At 32.9% G+C, this 20,678-nt stretch overlaps 1 pseudogene; it reads left to right on the forward strand.

The window, feature by feature from the left end:
• Positions 1-18,938, forward strand: part of LOC131177583 (actin-related protein 8-like) — a 61,915-nt pseudogene extending 42,977 nt beyond the window's left edge.
• Positions 18,939-20,678: the final 1,740 nt, after the last annotated feature.

Genomic DNA, 20,678 nt, shown 5'->3' on the forward strand with positions numbered 1-20,678 from the left:
GTTAAGCATGAGATGTTGTAAATATGTAAATGGTTTGGTGGCCAATATTGGATGTACCTGAGGACATTAAAATTATTTGCATAATTACTAACTCAATGGGATCAGCTTAACTAATGCAAGATAAGTCAATAATAGATGTACCTGAGATTTTAGCATTAGGGGCTAGGTAAAGGATTGAACCTCATATGAGATATGATGGGTAAGGAGTTGCTCACTTATAGTTTATTGTAATTCCAATAATGGATGTACTTGAGGATGATCAATAGAATTATAAGAATTCAATCACCCAGTAGAAATCCATCCAACTAGGATTTCCATTTTCTACTTTGAAAGTGTAGGATTCGCTAAGTTAGTGGGAGGACTAATTTGATTAAAAGACCATAATCATTTTGGTTAATTACATGATACATTTACTAATTAATCTAGTTATTTTCTGCAGTTAACTTTCTGATAATAATGAGCACAGAACAACCACCACCATCCAATATCCTTGCACGAATACTTGATCGCAATAGGTTGACAGGACCTAATCTGTCTGATTGGCTAAGAAATTTGAAACTTGTCCTGAACCTTAAATATATAGGATATGTTCTAGACTTAAATGTTTCTGGTCTCTTACCTTCAGAGGCCACCCAAGAGGAACATGAAACTTTGGACAAGTGGAAGGAGCATGATATGAGAGCTAAGTGTTACATGCTTGCTTCCATGAGTAATGAGTTACAAAAGCAGCATGAGAACATGCAGAGTACGAGTGAGATCCTCCTTCACCTACAAGAGTTGTATGGTGAGCACAGCAGGAATGCTAGGTATGAGATATCTTGACAACTATTCCATATGAGGATTTCTGAGGGACAGAATGTTGGGGATCATGTCCACAAGATGATTCGGCTGATTGAGCAATTAGAACATCTTGACTTCAACATGGATTTCCAACTATAAACGGATTTGATCCTTCAGTCCCTTCCTGAGTCTTTTGGGAATTTTGTAACAAATTTCCATATGACTAAACAGGAATGCACCTTGGCTGGTTTACTCAACATGCTGGTTATTATCCAAAAGAAAATGTCGGGCAATAAAGGAAAAGAGGTAGCTTTGATTGCATCTTCTTCTGCTGGAAAGTCCAATAAGAAGAAGGGCAATAAGAAAAAGAAACCTCAGATGGCTGGTCCTTCCAAGAAAACAGCTAAACAGAAAGGGAAGACTAAAGCTGATGGAGGCAAAGGAAAGTGTTTCCACTGCCAGAAGGATGGGCACTGGAAAAGGAACTGCCCAGAGTATCTTGCTTCTCTGAAGGACAAGAAGGATAGACCTTCGGAAGGTATGTCCATATCTTGTTATTTAGATTCTAATGATACTCACAGTTCATCTACAGCTTGGGTTTTAGATACTGGTGCCAGTTCTCACATTTCTTATGATATGCAAGAACTATCAAATAGTAGCAGCTTGCGTTCTCAAGATGTTAGAGTCCAGATTGGCAATAGCTCAACTGTTAAAGCTTTAGCCATAGGATCTAAATCTTTTTACATGTTTGGACATGTTTTGTGTTTGGATAATATTTTATATGTATCTAATGCTTTTAAGAACATCATTTCTATATCTAGTTTGACTAGAAATGGTAATGAATTTCAGTTCACAGATGATGTTTACAATATTTATTTTGGAAATAAATATGTTGATTCGGGTTATATGAATGATGGTCTTTATTATTTGGATAATAATGACAAGTGATCTAAATGAATGCAATGCCATGGTGAAAATCAAATCAAGTTCAAAATTTATTTGGCACTTAAGGTTATGTCATGTTACAGAAGATAGGATTGCAAAACTGGAGAAAATGGAGATTCTTTCCTCATTGGGCTCTGAGCATACTCCAACTTGTGAATCTTGCCTTCAGGGAAAAATGACTAGATCACCCTTTGTTGGATAAGAGCTAAGGGCTGAAAATATTTTGGAGCTAATACATAGTAATGTATGTGGTCCATTTAAGGAAATGGTTAGAGGCGGTTTTCATTACTTTATTACCTTTACTGATGATAAATCAAGGTTTGGGTATTTCTATTTGATGAAATACAAACATGAATCCTTTGAAAAGTTCAAACAATTTAAATCTGAAGTAGAAAATCAAACGGGAAAGAGTATTAATGCTCTTCGATCAGATCGTGGAGGTGAATATTTGAGAACTGAATTTGATGAATACTTGAGAGAGCACGACATTGTTTCCCAGCTAACTCCTCCAGGAACACCACAACTGAATGGTGTATCTGAAAGGAGAAATCGTACCCTATTGGATATGGTACGTAGTATGATGATCTATACTGATATGCCAATATCTTTTTAGGGATTTGCATTAGAATCAGCTTTGTATATTCTGAATAAAATTCCATCAAAATCAGTTTCTTACACACCTTATGAGATATGGCATGGAAGAAAACCAAGTCTTAAGCATGTTAAAATTTGGGGTTGTCCAGCTTATATCAAAAAGCTGAACACTGATAAATTGGAAACCAGATCAGAAAAGGGTCGATTTGTTAGATATCTAAAAGATAGTTTTGGATACTATTTTTATTTACCTACATCACAGAAGGTTGTGATAAGTAGAGATGCCACATTTCTTGAACAACAGTTTGTTCAAGAATGAGGCAAAGGAAGGAAAATAAAGTTAGAATTGGAGAATTCTGACCAACCAACAGATCAGATGGATATAGATCCATCTAGTCAACCTACACCCATTGATGAAACATCTGCAGCTATTCCTCGTAGAACAACCAGGGTATCTCACCCACTGGTGAGAAATGGTTTCCTTCATGAAGAAGAACAAGAGTTGTCTACTCATGAAGAAGTAGATCATGGAGAAGATCTACTTACCTATGAAGAAGCTATATTAGATATAGACTCTTTAAAATGGATTGATGCTATGAAATCCCATATTGATTCCATGTATAAGAATCAAGTTTGGGATCTTGTTGACCCACCTGAAGGTATTGTACCTATAGGGAACAAATGGGTTTTCAAGAAGAAAATTAGTTTTGATGGAAAGGTAGAGACCTATAAGGCAAGGCTAGTAGCGAAAGGGTTTCGCTAAAGGTAAGGAATCGACTATGAGGAGACTTTCTCACTTGTTGCCATGCTTAAATCAATTAGGATTCTATTAGCAATAGCTGCATACTATAATTATGAGATTTGGCAGATGGATGTCAAAACAGCTTTTCTCAATGGATACATTGAAGAAAACATTTTCATGGAACAACCGAGGGGTTTTGAATCCCAAGATGGTTCCAAGGTATGCAAGCTAAAGCGATCCATTTATGGGTTGAAACAAGCTTCGAGGAGTTGGAACATCCGTTTTGATGAAGCTATTAAGTCATTTGGTTTTATAAAAAATGAGGATGAGCCATGTGTATATAAGAAGGTTAGTGACAGTGCTATCACTTTCCTTGTCTTATATGTGGATGACATACTGTTGATGGGTAATGACACAGGTATGTTGACAACTGTAAAGGTATGGTTGTCAAATACATTCTCTATGAAAGACTTAAGAGAGGCAACCTATATTCTTGGGATTCCCATTTATAGAGATAGAGCAAACAGAATAATTGGTTTATCCCAAAGTCTATACTTGGAAAAGGTGTTAAAGAGGTTTAACATGCTTGATTCCAAGAGAGGAATGTTACCAGTGACACATGGTATCCACCTTTCTAAAGAGATGTCTCCAAAGACACCTGAAGAAAGAGATAAAATGGCCAGGATTCTATATGCTTCGGCTATTGGAAGTTTGATGTATGCAATGTTGTGTATTAGGCTGGATATCGTATATGCTATTAGTTTGACTAACAGGTATCAATCCAATCCAGGTTTGGAACACTGGATAGTTGTCAAGAATATCCTTAAGTAATTGAGAAGAACTAAGGATTTATTCTTGATATATGGAGGTGGAGACTTGCAATTGGACGGTTATACTAATTCTGATTTCAAATCAGATATCGATGATAGAAAGTCTATCTCTAGTTTTGTGTTCTTTTTGTAAAGGAATGCAGTTAGTTAGAAGAGTTCCAAACAGAGTACGACTGCAGATTCCACTACAGAGGCTGAGTATATTGCTGCATCAGATGCTGTAAAAGAAGTTGTTTGGATATAAGGAACCCCGGTCTCACCAGAAATCCAAACACATAGAAAGGCACTACCATATTATCAGAGAAATAGTTAGGCAAGGTGATGTAGCCATGCAGAAAAATAGCATCAGCTGAAAATCCAGCTGATCCATTCACTAAGCCTTTATCACAAGCTCAGTTACACAAACATCTTGAGAAGACGGGTCTAAGGTATTGTAATGAATGACTATAGTATTAGTGGGAGATTGTTAGTAGTATGCCCTAGAGCATATCATTTAGTATGTATCTTGTATATATTTTATTAATAAAAGGCATTTTCACTTTTCCGTTTACATAATATATTTATGTGTAATAGAAAACGTCCATTGATATTTTGTTAGAAATATTATTCTTAAGTTGTTAAGAATATAAGTGACAGTATTTCTAGCATAAAGTATCATAAATAGGTTCACAATCGAGGATACTTCACAATAAGGACATGACTTATCCAGAAAGATTGTAATCATGTTTGTTCCCAAGTTATTTATATGAGATGTAAATAAGCTGGAATGGTGAGTCTCATGCCATATAACAAATATGATAGGTACTTATACATGATAAGTAGGCTGAACTAGTGATATTTATGATAAGCACATGGAGTTTACTCTTGTCAATGCATTATCATAAATCATATCAGTGCATATAATCTTGAGACCTGAGATAGCATAGTTATCTTGTATATAGGTGGTTTGAGTTTGATACCGCTTTCATACTTGTACTGTGTATGGGTATATGGGCATGTGTTGGCTCCTACTAGTTATATATGGAGGTAGGTGTTGATCAAGATGGAATTTGTTCCTCTAAGTAAATAGGGATAAAATCATATGTTCATTTAATTATTCTTGATGTTTCAAGTTCCTGGCCAGGACAGATAGATTTAATCAGAAAAGAGTTTCTGATGAGAAAATCTTTTTAATGAAGAACTAGAATTAAAAGAGAACATAATATTCATAGCAAATGGGGTTTAACATAAGCCATGACTCCAGCTTGGATTGGGATTTTGTAATAAAGAGATTCTAGTACATGGTAACATATGATTATAGGTTCATTTAAGATAAACCTTATTAATAATTGGGTAGCCATGGCATGCTATGCTAGGTGTTAACCATGGTCTATGAGGTGCATAAAATGATTTAGAGAAATCTTTTATAGTAAGAAAGAGTTCTGATGATATTAAGAGTTGATATCATGTCTCATTGCCAATTAGTGATAAGCCTAGTAAGCCACACACATACACAAGTAATCACTAAATTAAATATGATTTAATTAATTAATTAATTAAAGAGTTTAATTGATTAATTAAATAGGTTTGGTTTGCAATTGGATTGCAAAGTCCCTAGCATGACTTGAAACCAAATCTAGGTTATTAGATGTATAGTATAAGTTAAATTTAAATTTAAAGTGTTTAAATATGAATTTAATTAATGAGAAATTAATTAATAGAGATTAATTAATTAATTTATATTTGATATAAATTGATTAGAAGAAGAGAAATAATTATTTTGGGTTGAGAACTCAAAATTAAGACACAGGGGTATTTTGGTCATTTCACAGAGTGACATGTGGCACCATGAGATGGTGACACATGGCACTACACATAAGCTTGCCATATGTCTTTTAATCATGTAAGATGATTAAAGTCAAGTTAAATATAGGTTTAACACTTGGCACAATGTGATTGGGTCAATTAAACCTAGAGCCAATCAGAAGGTGACATGTGGCAAGGGTTTTAAGTGGTAACCTAGCTATATAAGGGAAAGGATGAAAAGAAAAATACCTAGCTGCTATTTGTTTCATTGGTGCTGCCCCAAAACACCTCTCCCTTTCATTTTCTTCATCTCTCATCAATTCAAAGAGATTTACCAGCAATATCTTGAATTAAAAATACTAGAAATCATTTCTAGTGTTCTGTTTACATCTGTAATCTCTCAAAAGGTAAAACCTAATTTTCTAATTGATTGGAAAAGCTTTAGAAGCTGTTCAAGTGGCTGCCATTGGTGATCTTGGTGTGGATAAGCTAGAGGGACAACATCTGGTGTCCTAGGTGCATCCCAAAGGTGCCAAACACACTGCAATGCATCAAACAGGTTAGTGCACTTGTTCTAGATCTAATCTAGGGTTCTAAAATTAATCTGATTAATTCTAAAATCTTAAATAGCAAATACAGATCCAAAAACATATTAAAAGAGTTTTAATATGTTGTTTATCATTGAAATCAAATAGATAAAAATAAATCTTGCATGATGCATGTGACCCTAAGTGAAAATTTTTGAATTCAATGATATAAACTTATATTTTTCATGCTTCCGCTCCTTCAGGGACGCGGAGCGTCAACCACGTATGCAGTCAGTATGGCTAAAAAGCCATGATAACACATAATCAGACATAAAAGCCATGAGTGCGGGTATAAAGCCATGAGTGCGTGCATAAAGCCTTGAATACAGGCATAAAGCCTTACGCAGTACTGCTAAAACAATACCCTATTGGCATGCCAATCTATCCAATCTAACACACGTGTCTAGGCAATACATGGGCACATAGTACCATTAAATGTTCATAAGTTTCATTATTTCATTATAGGTTCTAATTATAATTTCTAGCATTTTAATCTTTTTCATAATAGAAACATAAATCTCTAAGTCTAATATTTACATAATTTATGCATTCATCATAATTTATATATTCATTATGTTGTCCATAATGATCACAATTCAAAACAATGGTCCTCATGTACCATTGTACTCAAAATATTTTTTCCTTCAACAATAATGAGAACTCATGTCTCATTCATACATTAATATGGTTCATTTATTCATTACGCTATTTATATAATTTATCATTTGAAATTCAAGAAATGTTTTTGCTTACTAAGTATTTATGATTACTCTTAATTTCACTCATGTACCATTAAGTGTCAATAAGTTTTATTTTATTTTATAGTGGGAATACATTGTCCAAATTCATTTTTATCTAATGCATATGTTCATAAATTTTATTTGTATAGTTCATTTACAATTTCATCTTTAATCTATCACACCAATTCACATGTACATAGGTTCAAGCAAATTTTCATTTTTATTCAATAAAAAGGGAAAGTCCCCAAATATTATTTACACATCATTTATACCTTTAATATCTCATTTATAGTAATTTAAAATTCACATTTCAAATTATATCAACTATTTCTCCTAAGTTCTATTTGTGATGAGCACCCTACCCCTCCGTAAGGCATAACATGATCCCGTAGTATACCTAACGAATTACCAACTTCGTCTACTAATAACCCATTAAATATACTACAAGGGATTTTAAACTTTTTCTTACTTCTTTTTACAGTGGTGAGCACTATTTACAGGTGTTAAAAAATTTTTTTAACTGAAGTGAAACCAAATAACCCATTTGAAGTATTAACAATTTCTGCAAAAATTTTGGCAGAGTGCCATCTGTATTTTGAATAAAACAATTCTTCAAAAACCTATAAAAAGCACTTCCAATATTTTGTTCAATCCCCAAACTCCAATATCCAATTAACATAATAAGTTTCTCAACATTTGTCAACTCAAATCCACAATAATTTTCTAGTGTTTTCAAAAGCTGAGATAAAAGAAATATATCACAATATTTACAAGTCAAAATAATTTACAAATTATTTTACAACTTCAATGCACAATTTTAATTTACAACAGCTCAAAACCAAGAACAATATATACATACAGTGAACATATATTACAATACAAAATGCAAAATATGGTATACTCAATATACTCGATGAACTCTCAATGTAGCACTAGCAGCCTAGTCTATCGCCTGCTCTGATCTGTCATGATAAAGAATGAAAACCTATCGCTGAGCCAATGTCTCAGTGGTGCACAACATTAACAAAATGCAACTTTAAATCATAAATCATAAGTCACATAAATAGTAAATACTTAAAACCATAGTTAAATTCAAAAGACAGTGAATGTCAATAAGAATTTAAACTCCATTTCATAATATCACAATAAATATCAACAAAATCATACACACAGCTTAATCATGTTCCAAAGTCCAATTCATCCCAAGAACCGATGGCTAATGAGGAATAACATAGCTAGCTAGCAATAATATGAGTACTCATTCTATTCGTCCTCAACAGGCACACACCTCAACACTTTAGCCAGAGAGGAAATTCAAAGTCAATTCATCCCACTAGACAAGCTAGCGAGGAATTCAATAAATATACATGATAGCTATGGTTTCAAACCATTTACAATGTTTTTCAAGCAATAAGTATCCATCAAATACCATTAAGACAATTTTTCACAATTTAAACAATAATAGACAATTTGTCACAATTCATTTCAATTGAAAATTCAAAAGAAGTAACTGTAGTGGTCAAACCTCTGAAGTGTAGCCTCTTGGCCATGACTCAGTGTTTCCTTCCCCTTCCCTGAGTCTTTGCTAACTGAAACACATAATTTGAAGTGTTTCAGTACTCATTTAAACTATCTCTAACAATAAGGCTTAATAATTAATTTATTTAATTTTATTATTTTCCTTAGTCAACCTAAAATGTTGACCCTCGATGCACTCTAGGTGAATTAGGTTTAATGTTACCAATATATCACATTTAATAGTCTTTAGTGTTGGTATATGTTACTAAAATCATTTTCATGTATATTGCATTTTATTACAATTTGACCTAGCCAGATGACCTAGTTCCCTCAGTTTTCGAGCTTCAGTCCAAACTACAAACTTGTAGGTCTATGTCTTATTGCATGCGGGGAAAAATTTCAGGTCATTCTGAGTTGTGTAGACCAAGTTATGGTCAATTTACCAATACTGGACAGAATGCACCAAAAAGGTAACTTTAGATCATTTTTAGGTCACTTTTGGTTCGGCCAGTTTTTGGACCTGAACTTGTGCAAGCTATTTGGCTTGGTTCTGGCCATTTCTAGGCTTTGTTGCCTTCATAAGAATTGTAGATATATGTCTCAAATGTTCATGGTAAAAATTTCAGGTCAATTGGACCTGTTTTGAGTGAGTTATGGCCAAAACACTAACTATTGCCCAAATGGTCAATTTTCAAGCTTTCAAAGCACTAATCCGGATTTGGTCATTTTTCAAGTCACCTTCTAGGTAGAATTTTGGTAAGCTTCCTTCATGAAAGTTGGCACATTTTGTGCCTAGTTTCACCTCCAATTGGTCTCATACCAATTGGAGTCGCACACTTAAGGTTCTAAGCTAAAACACACACTGCTCTGCTACACACTCTTCATCACATACCAAAGGACACATTCAACACTTACCAAGTTACTTCATTCATACCAATTCTGGTTTGTACCATACCATTAACACATTTTACTTCACATTTTTGGTCATTTTGGCAGCTTGTAACCACACTCAATATACACATTATAATACAGAATTTTCCAAAGTCCCATTTACAACAATTAAAGTCCCATTTACAACAATTCAACCACATGAACATACCTCATTTCCATATCCAAATTCAAACAATTATTTATATACACGTGTTGCCATCAATGACAACATAATTCAACAATATTTCATGAACTCAAACACTTCAATCTTCTTCATGAGGCTGCCACAAGTTTACACATACCCATCAATTTCCATTTACAATTTTCAAGCTTACAAATCAAACCTTACTCATAGAATTCAACTATAATACAACCAAACATTTAAATCATCATTCAAACCACTATTTACATGCAAGAATAAACTGTTCATAGTGAAGTTCCATGGCTGCCAAAATATAAGTTTCCACTAATTCATCAAACTTCAAAAATTCTTTCACAAATCAACTACCCACAACATCCATTCAAAGTTTAATGAAACAAGAATAAAAAATGTATACTTACCACTTTTGAAATTCTTCAAAACCTCACCAAAACTTAACTTTCTTGCTGCCTATATGTTTCCCAAGATGTGTAGGCAAAGTTTAGTGAAGGAAAATGCAAGGATCATGGCTTGAAGATGGAAGAATGGAGCTTGCATGCAATTCGGCCATGGAGGTTTCTTTCACCAAGGTTTCGGCTGGTTTTGCAAAGTGAGGAAGATGAAGGCATATTCTGCCACAATGATGCTTAATGGTCCACTTTAGTGGTATTAGTGGAGCACTAATTGAATTAAAAGTATATTTTAATGTTAAAATTTCCAATTTTCCACATTTTCCTCCTATCTTTTGCTATTTAGATTATGTACCACTATTTTAATTTTTCATGACATTTTCCAAGTGTAATATCATTTATTTTTAATGGACATTTAGGTCAAAAGACAACTCGGCATGTCAAATGACCACAATACCCCTGTTCGTGTTGCAATAACAATTTTTCGGTAACACCGAGTTTTGTCGTTTCCTCGATTTCTTATTTTTCTTTGTACTAATTAATTAATTTTTCTTTGATATTTCTAATGATATTTATACTTCAATAAGTCTTTAATTAGGTCTTAAAAAATATTTTCCAGGGTTCCCCGCTTTCGAGGGCTAGTCAACGGTCCACGCCGCAACTTTCCGGTGCGGTCACCCATCGCTATGGTTCTCGGCTCGTTTAAATTGGTTACATTTTTTTGCAATTATTTTTTCTTTGTTTTTCTTTTATTTTCTTTTCTTGTATTTCATTATTTTATGTCTCCTCACTAACTTTTAAATGTAGTTCTAGGCATTCTAGCTGTCCGGACAGACACCGTCACCGGAACAGTAAAACACACTACCGAATATAGGGGTGTTACACCTACAAATCTCATCAAACTAATCACATGATTTAAACAAACCTTATATCATTTAAGTGAGCTATCATTAGCAATTTAAGTTTTGGTCCTTTGCATTCATTTCATTAAGGTTACTATTCACTTAACTATTCCTACACAAAAGTTGACTTTTTAATACATAATAGATTTGTTGAATCTAAGTTCACCAAAATATCACATTTTGCATTTTATTTTTGTTGGAATTGATTTCCAATACCATTTCAAAGCTTATTTTATGTTATTCAAAATTTTTAGATTTTATACCTTAAGTTTACTATTTCATTGGTCATTGTTACAGTGAAAATTTGATAAAATTCTCTTCATCAAAGTTGTTCCTTTATGTGTCTTCTTTAATTTCATTTTTGAATCACTCCATTTGGAGTTTTGTAGCTTAAGTTATAGTCAATTTACCATAACTGGCCGGATTAGTCTTTACCCAGATTTTCTGGGCAAATTTGATTCTACCAGATTTGATGTCTTGACTTTGGTGGACAATTCCATTAAGTTGTGGTCAAAATTTGGAGTTCTATTCTTCATGAAAGTTGTTCTAAATTATCTAAGCTTTCTATTGATATAAAATTCAAGTCAATTGGATATTCCTACTCTGAGTTATGGCCAAATGAATTATTCATTTGGTCACTTTTACCAGGTCCAGAATTGGTTACTCGACTTTGGCCAATTTTTCGGTCATCCTAAGTTTGTTTTCTGGGTAAGGTTTCTTCATCAAAGTTGTGCCATTATGTGTCTAGTTTCATGTTCAATTAGTCTTGTACCAATTGAACCTACAAAACTCAAGTTATAGCTGCCCAAACTTACTGGACTCACATCCAGCCCTACAGGTCCTATGAGGCAGCATAACCAACCTCAAATCCAAAGCCATAATTCACTTCAATTCCTCATCAAACATAGCCAAACGGTCACTAATTGACCATTAGGACTCCAATTCCACAACACATGAACAAACCCTAACTTCATGCCTCAAACCCTAATTCTCAAATGTCAATTTCATACAACCATGCAAAACTAACATTCTAACCATATATACAAACTAAACAACTCCAATAATCACAATTTATTTCATTCAAATTCATCAACTTCCTTAACTCATAAGCTGGCCAAAATTTCTCTTGAATTGGACATGAATAATTTCTCAATTTCTCTTGAATTTCTTTCCATTTTCCTACTCAAGTTCAAGTTTAAAGAAGAGAAAGGAAAGAAGGTAGCACTAACCTCTTTAGAACTCCTACTTGAGCTTGTAAATCTTCTAATTTTCTCCTTCTAATGGCTGCCCCAAGCTTTTTCTAGTTGCAAGGATAAATTTTTGTGAAGACTAGATAGGGTTTTATGGTGATTGAAGGTAGAAATTGAAGCTTTGACAAGAGCTTCAATGGTGGTTTCTTTCTTCTCTCTCTCTCTTTTCTCTTTGGTTTGGCTGCCCATGGTGAGAAGATGTAGATTTGTTTATCAATTTTTGTCTCATTTATCTCCTTTTTATTAGTTTATTAAGTAGTTGTCTAATGGTGATTGGTGGAGGGCTTTTAATTGCATCATGCTTACTCAAGCATGATGTAATTATTAAGCTTTTCTTTCATTTTTCTTTTCTTTCATTTCTACTAATTTTTAATTAAATTTTTAGCAATATTTATTCATATTTTATGTCATATAATTTATTTACTTAAATAGAAAAGTTGGTCAAAAATCGTCTCTGAAGGCGAAATGACCAAAATGCCCTTCATTTTGCTTAACGGACTAAAATTGTCTGTACCGATCTAAAAATTTTTCTAAGCATTTTCTTGGCATTCTAATGCCATCAAAACCTCAATGACTCTTCTCTGGAGTCCGAAAAATTATTTTATGAATTTTCTCCCGGGTTTAGGGCTCCTAGCTACGAGGACCGCAACTTCCCACTGGGTTAACCATCGCTAGGGCACCGGCTCACTTAACTTGGTTGTATTTTATTTCTAAAATTTTTCCTAAATTTTTCTTATTAATATTTGAGTTATTTATGACTCCTCACTCTAGTCTACATATAGTTTCAGTCATTCTAGCTGTCCGGACAGACATTGGTCATCGGAACAGTTAAATGTACGAACTAGCTAAAGTGAGGGTGTTACATGTTGGATTATGGAAGTTGATGAAAATTTGGGAACTCATGAAAGTAACTTGATTTAATTAGGTTTAATTTGATTTTTAGCATGATGTTAACATTCTAAACACAAAACCAATAAGAATTTTGCATGAATCAACAAAATCTACCTAGGGTTCCTTGTGATATGGTTCGGCCAACATTAGAGAAATTGGGAAAATTTTATTTTTGGTCCAATTAACTAGTTAATTTAACTAATTAAGCAACCTAGACATGAATTCTAGCATTAGATTAATTTATTTGGTGTTGAAACAAATTTTCCATAATGTAAAATATGTAGGAAGTTGTTGAAACATGGTGAAATTGCCATATTTGGCAGCCACTTTGATTAATTTATTTGGAATTGTGTCGATGTTGGTTGGTTGATTGAGAATTACAGGATTAAAGTGCTTTTGACAGAGAATACCAAGTTATTTTTCGGGGGTCCGAAAAACAAAGGAAGCTAGTTCTTTTTGGCATGTAAATCTTCCACACTGAGTGTTTGATAAAAGACCTAAATGAACTTGACATAATGTGGGAGGTATGACCAATTGGTTAAAGAAAATTACTATGGTTTATCAGGTAGGAAAATTCTTAAGTAAATAGCAAAATTAACTCGTCGGGTGTTCTTATTAGGAATAATCAAGAAATTTATTCTAAACTGCCTAAATTTTTCTATATGATAGCAGTTCCAAAGGAGCAAGGTGGAAGTGTTGACTTAGGAACCAAATCCACCTAAATTAGAGATAAACAGGTTAGTGCACAACTAGTATTAAACTATTAAATGTTTCTATATGTTTATGTTGATAAAATGACTTTATTGATATATTTTTTATGTTCTCCAAAATATGATATAACCACAACAATTGATTGAATTTCATTTTTGCTATGATGAGTTGTAATTGAAATTATGATTTATATTGTGTTTTGTGTGAAGAGTATATGTTGCGAATATTTGCAGTAAATAGAACTATAATGAGATTTCATACTCATACAAAAGGAAATGAATTTATGATATTGTTTTCATATCTTACAGCTAATGCTTGACATGGTTATTACCCATCTCTTATTTGTTGAGGTGACATACTGGTGTTTGGATTGATGTGATATGGATACCATGGTATGTGCACATTGATATGATATGGTCTCCCTCATGTAATAGGTGAGATGAGATTTGAAGATGGCCCTTGCAGATCATTTATATATATGGTGTTATGGATGGCATGTGTACAGTGATATGATATGGCCTCCCTCAGGTAAGAACTGAGATGAGATTTGAAGATGGCCCTTGCAGATTAATCTTGTATTAGGCTGGTGAGATTAAGAATAAAATTTGAAATGTGCAAATGTGTTTTAAAGATGATACCATATGAGTAAATGATATATGAGAAACTGTTTTCTATATGTGACCCATACTTTTATATTCACCTTGTAAGTATATTTGAATATCCATTTCCATGACTTGTTTTGAATATTGTTTTCATGACTTATTATTTGATGATTTAATTGTTTATGGTTTAATATTTGTTGTGCACCAATGCATATATCTGTACTCAGTGTTAGTTATTTTCCTAATTAATGCAGATAAAGGAAAGGAAAGATTACAGGCGAGTAGGAGCAGTACCTATTGTCACTAAGATTAAGAGCCAACTTGACGTAGGTGACTTGGTTCCTTGATTTTGTGTGTACATGATGTTATCCATTTGCAACAGGATATTTTGTTTTAATATCTAAGCAGAACAAGATAAAGTTTTATTGTCTGTATATAAATATAAATTTTATGAAATGATTTATTAGTTAATTGATTAAGGAAAATTAATATGTAATTCTGATACCCATGGGACTGTTGAGTTATGGACTGCCACAGGTTTTAACAGGTGTTAATTTAAGTATTATTTGAACTGTTTTAGCCGAAATACAACAGTTTTAAAATTCTAAATTATCTGATTTAAAGCTTTTCTATAGGAAAACTTATATTTGGGAACTATATCATTTTCTTAAGAAGGTGTACTGCATCTAATTTAAAAATATATATATATATATAGTTGCAAAGTACTTTGAAAATAAATTAAAATAAGTGATAATGAATTTCTGATTTACAGTTGTTTTGATAATCTTTTTGTAATCTAAAGTTCTGTAGTAAAATGTTTCTTACCCTGCTATGTTTTAAATTAAAGTGATTTTAAATCGTACCCAATCCCTTGTAATGTGTTCACTGGGTTCTAAGGATTCGATTTCGGCATCCATTAAACATATTACGGGAGGCATGCTACGTCTAGGAGAGGGGTAAGGCGTGATAGTGTAATTGCAATTTTCATCCTCACATTTCTCCTTTAGTCTACTCCACAACTGAAGCCCAGTCAAGCCAAGCAGATACACGAGCTCGTGGGATTTAAACATGCATATACACAGGGTCATGTAAATTAAAAGGCACTCCAGCTCAGCAAAAACTACAAGTGAATTTCTTCTTTAGAATTTTTTTGTATCTCAATTTTAACCTATTAGGGCAGCACCTTTTGGCAATATATATTTTTCTCTTTTTATTTTTATCCACAAGTAGTAAGGAGGGAATAAAATTAGAGAGAGAATTAGATTTTTTTAGAGGGAGAGAGGACGGCAGCAGGGTGTTTCTTCATCTTCTTTGCATCTAAAAGGTTCAAGTTGAGATTCTTCACCATCAAGGCTACAAATCTTCTGGGGTTCCTCTATTCCTTCATCTTTTTTACATTTTCTTTGCTTTGTTTCATAGTTTTGCTTTGTAAATATGAATATTAGTGAGTAATTTTCTTAGATTTCAGAGTTGGGTATTATAAATTTATAATACTCTGATTTAATCAATGCATAGTCTGGTTTTTATTCAATGATATGGGTTTTATACTTGTTTTCAATCATTAATTAATGAAATAAGAGGTGAAGATAAATGATAGAAAACCAAGGATTTGAATTAGCTTTATATCTAGAGATAGACTAGGGATATGAGAGGGTTTTTATAGATTAATAAAAAAACTTAATGGGTTTTAATTAAATCAAAAGCCATGAAAGTAGCATGAATTGGTTTAATTAAAACACATCTTTAATATCCTGAAAGGGAATTTAAAGGATTTAAGAATTAGTCTCCTTCAGAGTCATAAATATCTAATTGTTAGATAGATTGGATTAAAATTTGATTAATATGAGTGTGAAATCCCAACTTTGGAATTATCTTTTAATTAATTAGTTTTTGTTTAGATTAGATTTGCTCTAATTTGTACTTTTTGCATCTGCTTTACCTTTTAATTGCTCTTTTATTTGCTTTAGTCATTATTTGATGGCCTAGATAATAGCAACCATAATTTGGTAATTAACACAATTCTCATGTGAATGATGTCTTCCTATACTACTCATATGATCTATGCACTTGCAAATTTTTGCAAATAACAAGAGTCAAAACTATCAGATTTTCAAACTCAAATTTGATTTGATGAAATATTAAAATACTTAAATTAATGCAATTCAACTTGATTATTATAAAAAAATTTAGATAAATTTATTTAGTATTTATCATTAAGTGATTTATAAAACATTAAAATTTAAAATTCAATTAAACATGCTAAAGCGTTTAAGTAAAATAGTATAACCCTCAAATCTAAATATATCAACATGTTAAAAATATAATATTTTGAATGGAATTAATTTTCATTCTGAAAGCTGGGAGTGTGGGTCTAATTTAATTTCAGTTTTCTCTAAGAATCAAAACTAAACTAAATATAGTTGAAATTTCAATTTTGATTTGATTAGATTATTCAATATTTCGATTCTACTTCAATTTTTTTAAATAGAAATAGAGAAAATATTTTATTAATTAGAAATATAGTACAAAATATAAGTACAAATCAAAATATTATATTTTTGTATAAATAAGACTAACCACTCATACGAAAAATAATATAAAGAACTTGAAAGATCCAATAGTATTGATAAAAGCATGTAGATTGGCCAATAGGCGGACTATGCATTCCACTCTTCCACTCCATAGTCTTTCTCTGAGCCCCATTAGATAATATCCAAATTTAAATCTACCATTGAATGAAAGATATAAATCTTGTAGAACACTCATCTCCCAAAAAAAAAATATCTCTATAACAACAAACAAGATAACTCTATTAGAGGAGATAAAACACTACAAAACTCAAGATCTACGAAAAGGACATATATGAGGATTTATTCACTCAAAATCTATCAATAATGATAGATCTAACAAGATATGCCCAAATATATTACAAACGGATACAGATTTGGGAGTTATTAAAAAAATTTTAAAAAAAACAACAAAAAAGAAAAGGGAGGGTTACAAGCGGTGAAAATACTCACCAATGGCCATCCAAAAAGAAGATCAAAGGGAGAAAAAGCATTTTATTTCAGATTATAATAAATGGTATCAGAGCTATATTTTAAGATGTCAAAGTTATTGAACACAAAATTTGAGGTGCAACACTTTGATGGGAAAAATAATGCACCAAATACATCCATAAACACCTGAACTATTGTGTTTTTGCTTAACAAATACCTAAACTATTTTTTTCCCTATGTCACACCTCAACTCAAAAAAACGTATCAGTTAAACATAAATTTACATAGTCAGCAAGAGCATGAGAATAAGAAGCAAGTTAATATTGAGTTTACTGCTTACATGGCCTTTATAATAGCTACTTTTCTTCCTCCTTGAAATGAAGACATTTTCCTCCTTGAAAAACTTAATGTTTATGCCACACCAGCACCCTTGGCCTTATTCCTCAGGATCTTCTTCACATAGAACTCTAGCTCCTTACCCTCTAATATGTACCCATTAGCTCTGCCACATTAACTAGGATGTAATGAGATGTAGGCCAACAATCTACCATCACCAAATTGATCTTCTATATGGGAATCAAGCTTCCAATCTTTCTAGCATTTCTCAAGCTTCCTTTAGACATGGTTACTCTTATAGTTTCCTCTACAGCAGCACCTTTTCCTCCCTTAGTATAGACATATTAATGCAAATAGCGAGATTGTTGGGACCAAAAGATATAGCCAGATTGAGTGTCATCTATAAGTTATAAAGATCACTCGTATTAGATAATCATCTTTGGATTCTTCAGATATATCATGATTCTTAAGAGTACTCCATCAAAACCAAAGTCTGATTCGATTATCCTATTTATAGAAGTCACATCATAATAGAGTTGTCATTCATGTATATATATGGCGAGCAAAAACAAGTCCCCAGTTATGTTATCATCAATGGTGGTTTAGGCTATTGCAAGTTTGGTTGGAGCAAATATACTTTTCTATCTAGGCATTTAGCTATATTTTTAGAATTTGGTAATACTAAGTCTCTAATGTATTCTAGGCTTTAACATTTTTTTGCTATTATTTATAGTAGGATGCAAGTAAGACCATTAGCACAGCCATTATGGTGTCTTTTCGATTTGCCATTATGATGATACTAAATCTGCCAAAGCATCAAAATGACAACTAAAAGAAGCCATGTACAGTGCTCTTTTTGACATGAATGCTCCAGCTGTATGTTCTATTAATTAGGCAACCTTAGCACTAGATGCAACTCAACGAACTTCAGGAATTGTTGTTAATATTAGGTTTCAATTCACATCTATTGTTTTAATTTTACATGGTGAAAGTAATGAACAAGGTGGGTGTGGAAGTTATTAGTATGGGAGCATTAAATTGTACAAGATAATATAACAAAATAACAAAATAATATCAATTTTGAATTACTGTATACTATTTGCACATTGAAAGAGAACCTTTGTTATGTTGCTACTAATTACAGAGTTAAGTTATGTAAAGACACACAAGCATTACTAAAAGTACCAGGAGAAGGATGGTTTACCCTTTTAAAAGAATGCTTTAAAGTAGGGGAAATTTTATTCTAGCCATGAATTACAGTAGTGCATGCAATGTGTTTGCACTAAGCAGTAGGACTTTGCAAGGATCACTATCATGCTGTAGAGTTAATGGGCAATGATGATTAGTTTAAGAATGTGGTTTTGTCAGAAGCCATTACACGTTTACCTAGACTAGTAAAGGGGCTAGAGAAAGAACTACATGGACTTTTTCCAGCATTAATTTACAGTCAAATAAGACTCATTGCTCCTCCCTATGGTGTAGACACTGCATGGTTTAGAGCAAAGGTTATCAGCAACTTAAGCACTTTCCCTTGACCATGGTGTGTGACATGGAAGCAATTCAACTGGAAATCAAGATTCAATCTATCATGGTAACTCTCACCATAGTTGAGCAAGCAAAAGTAGAGTATGATTTGCATAAATGCCTCAAAGCAAATGAAAATGAAGAACTTTGCTTTTGAGACGAAAAAAGCCACTTCACATTTTTGCTTTTATATGAGTGGAATTATTCTATAGAAGAGATGCCACAATGGAATGGGGTTAATTGCAACACCCTCACTTTAGCTAGTCCGTGCATTTGATTGTTCAGGTGACTAATATCGGTTCGGACAGTCGGAATGTCTGAAACTATATGTAAACTAGAGTGAGAAGTCATAAATAACCCAAATAATAGTAAGAAAAATTAAGAAAAAATTTTAGAAATAAAATAAAACCAAGTTAAATGAGTCGGTGCCCTAGCGACGAGTAACCTGACGGGAAGTTGCTGTCTTTACAGCTCGTAGCCCTAAACCCCAGGGAAATTTAGTGAAATAATTTCTAGGATGCCAGAGAAGAGTTACGGCACCCTAGGTGCATTAGAATGCCAAGAAAAGGCTAGGAGAATTTTTAATATCGGTGCAGACAGTTTTGGCTCCTTAAGCCAAATGAAGGGTATTTTGTTCATTTCACCTTCAGAGATGATTTTTGGCCAACTTGTCCAATTGAGTAAATAAATTATATAACATAAAATAAGTATAAAAATTGCTAAAAATTAAATTAAAAATGAGTAGAAAAGAAAAGAAAAGAAAATGAAATAAAACTCAAATTATGACATCATTATGATGTCATTAAAAACTCTCCACCAATCACCATGAGACAACCATTTAATAAACAAATAAAAAAGAGATAAATGAGTCAAAAAAAATGAAAAAGCCATCTTCTTCTCCAGCCATTCTCCCATCCAGCCCTCTCTTCTCCATTTTCCTCTCAAATTCTTTCATTTTCCTATCATTAAAACACCATTTCAAGCTTCCAAACCATTACCATCCTACACAAAAATAGTTGGCAGCCTTGATAAACCTCCATAGCCAGCCATAAAACCCAAGGAAAGTGGGAAGAAAAGTGAAAGGAAAATTTGATTGGCAACCCCAAAGAGGTGAATCAAGTTTTGGGTTGATTGAAGGTTGCTTGGAGCTAGAAGAATAAAGTTAGTGCTAGAAATTCTCTTGGAATTTAAGGTTTATGCAAGTTGATTTAGGGTTTGCTAAAATTGGGAATTTTGTGTTGTGACTTGTATTTGATGATTTTGAGGTTGATTATTGACTATTAGAAGTGTTATGAATGTGAATTAAAGTTTGGAACTTGGGTGGAATTGAAAATTGGGAGTGTTGTTCTTATGCAGAGAATTCAGGACCTATGAGTCTAGTGTGTTTAGATGAACATAAGTAGAGCTAGACAGCTCCAATTGGTATGACGTCAATTGAAGATGAAATTTAAGACTTAAAGCAA

This window comes from Hevea brasiliensis, unplaced genomic scaffold (assembly GCF_030052815.1).
Source record: "Hevea brasiliensis isolate MT/VB/25A 57/8 unplaced genomic scaffold, ASM3005281v1 Scaf6, whole genome shotgun sequence".
NCBI lineage: Eukaryota > Viridiplantae > Streptophyta > Magnoliopsida > Malpighiales > Euphorbiaceae > Hevea > Hevea brasiliensis.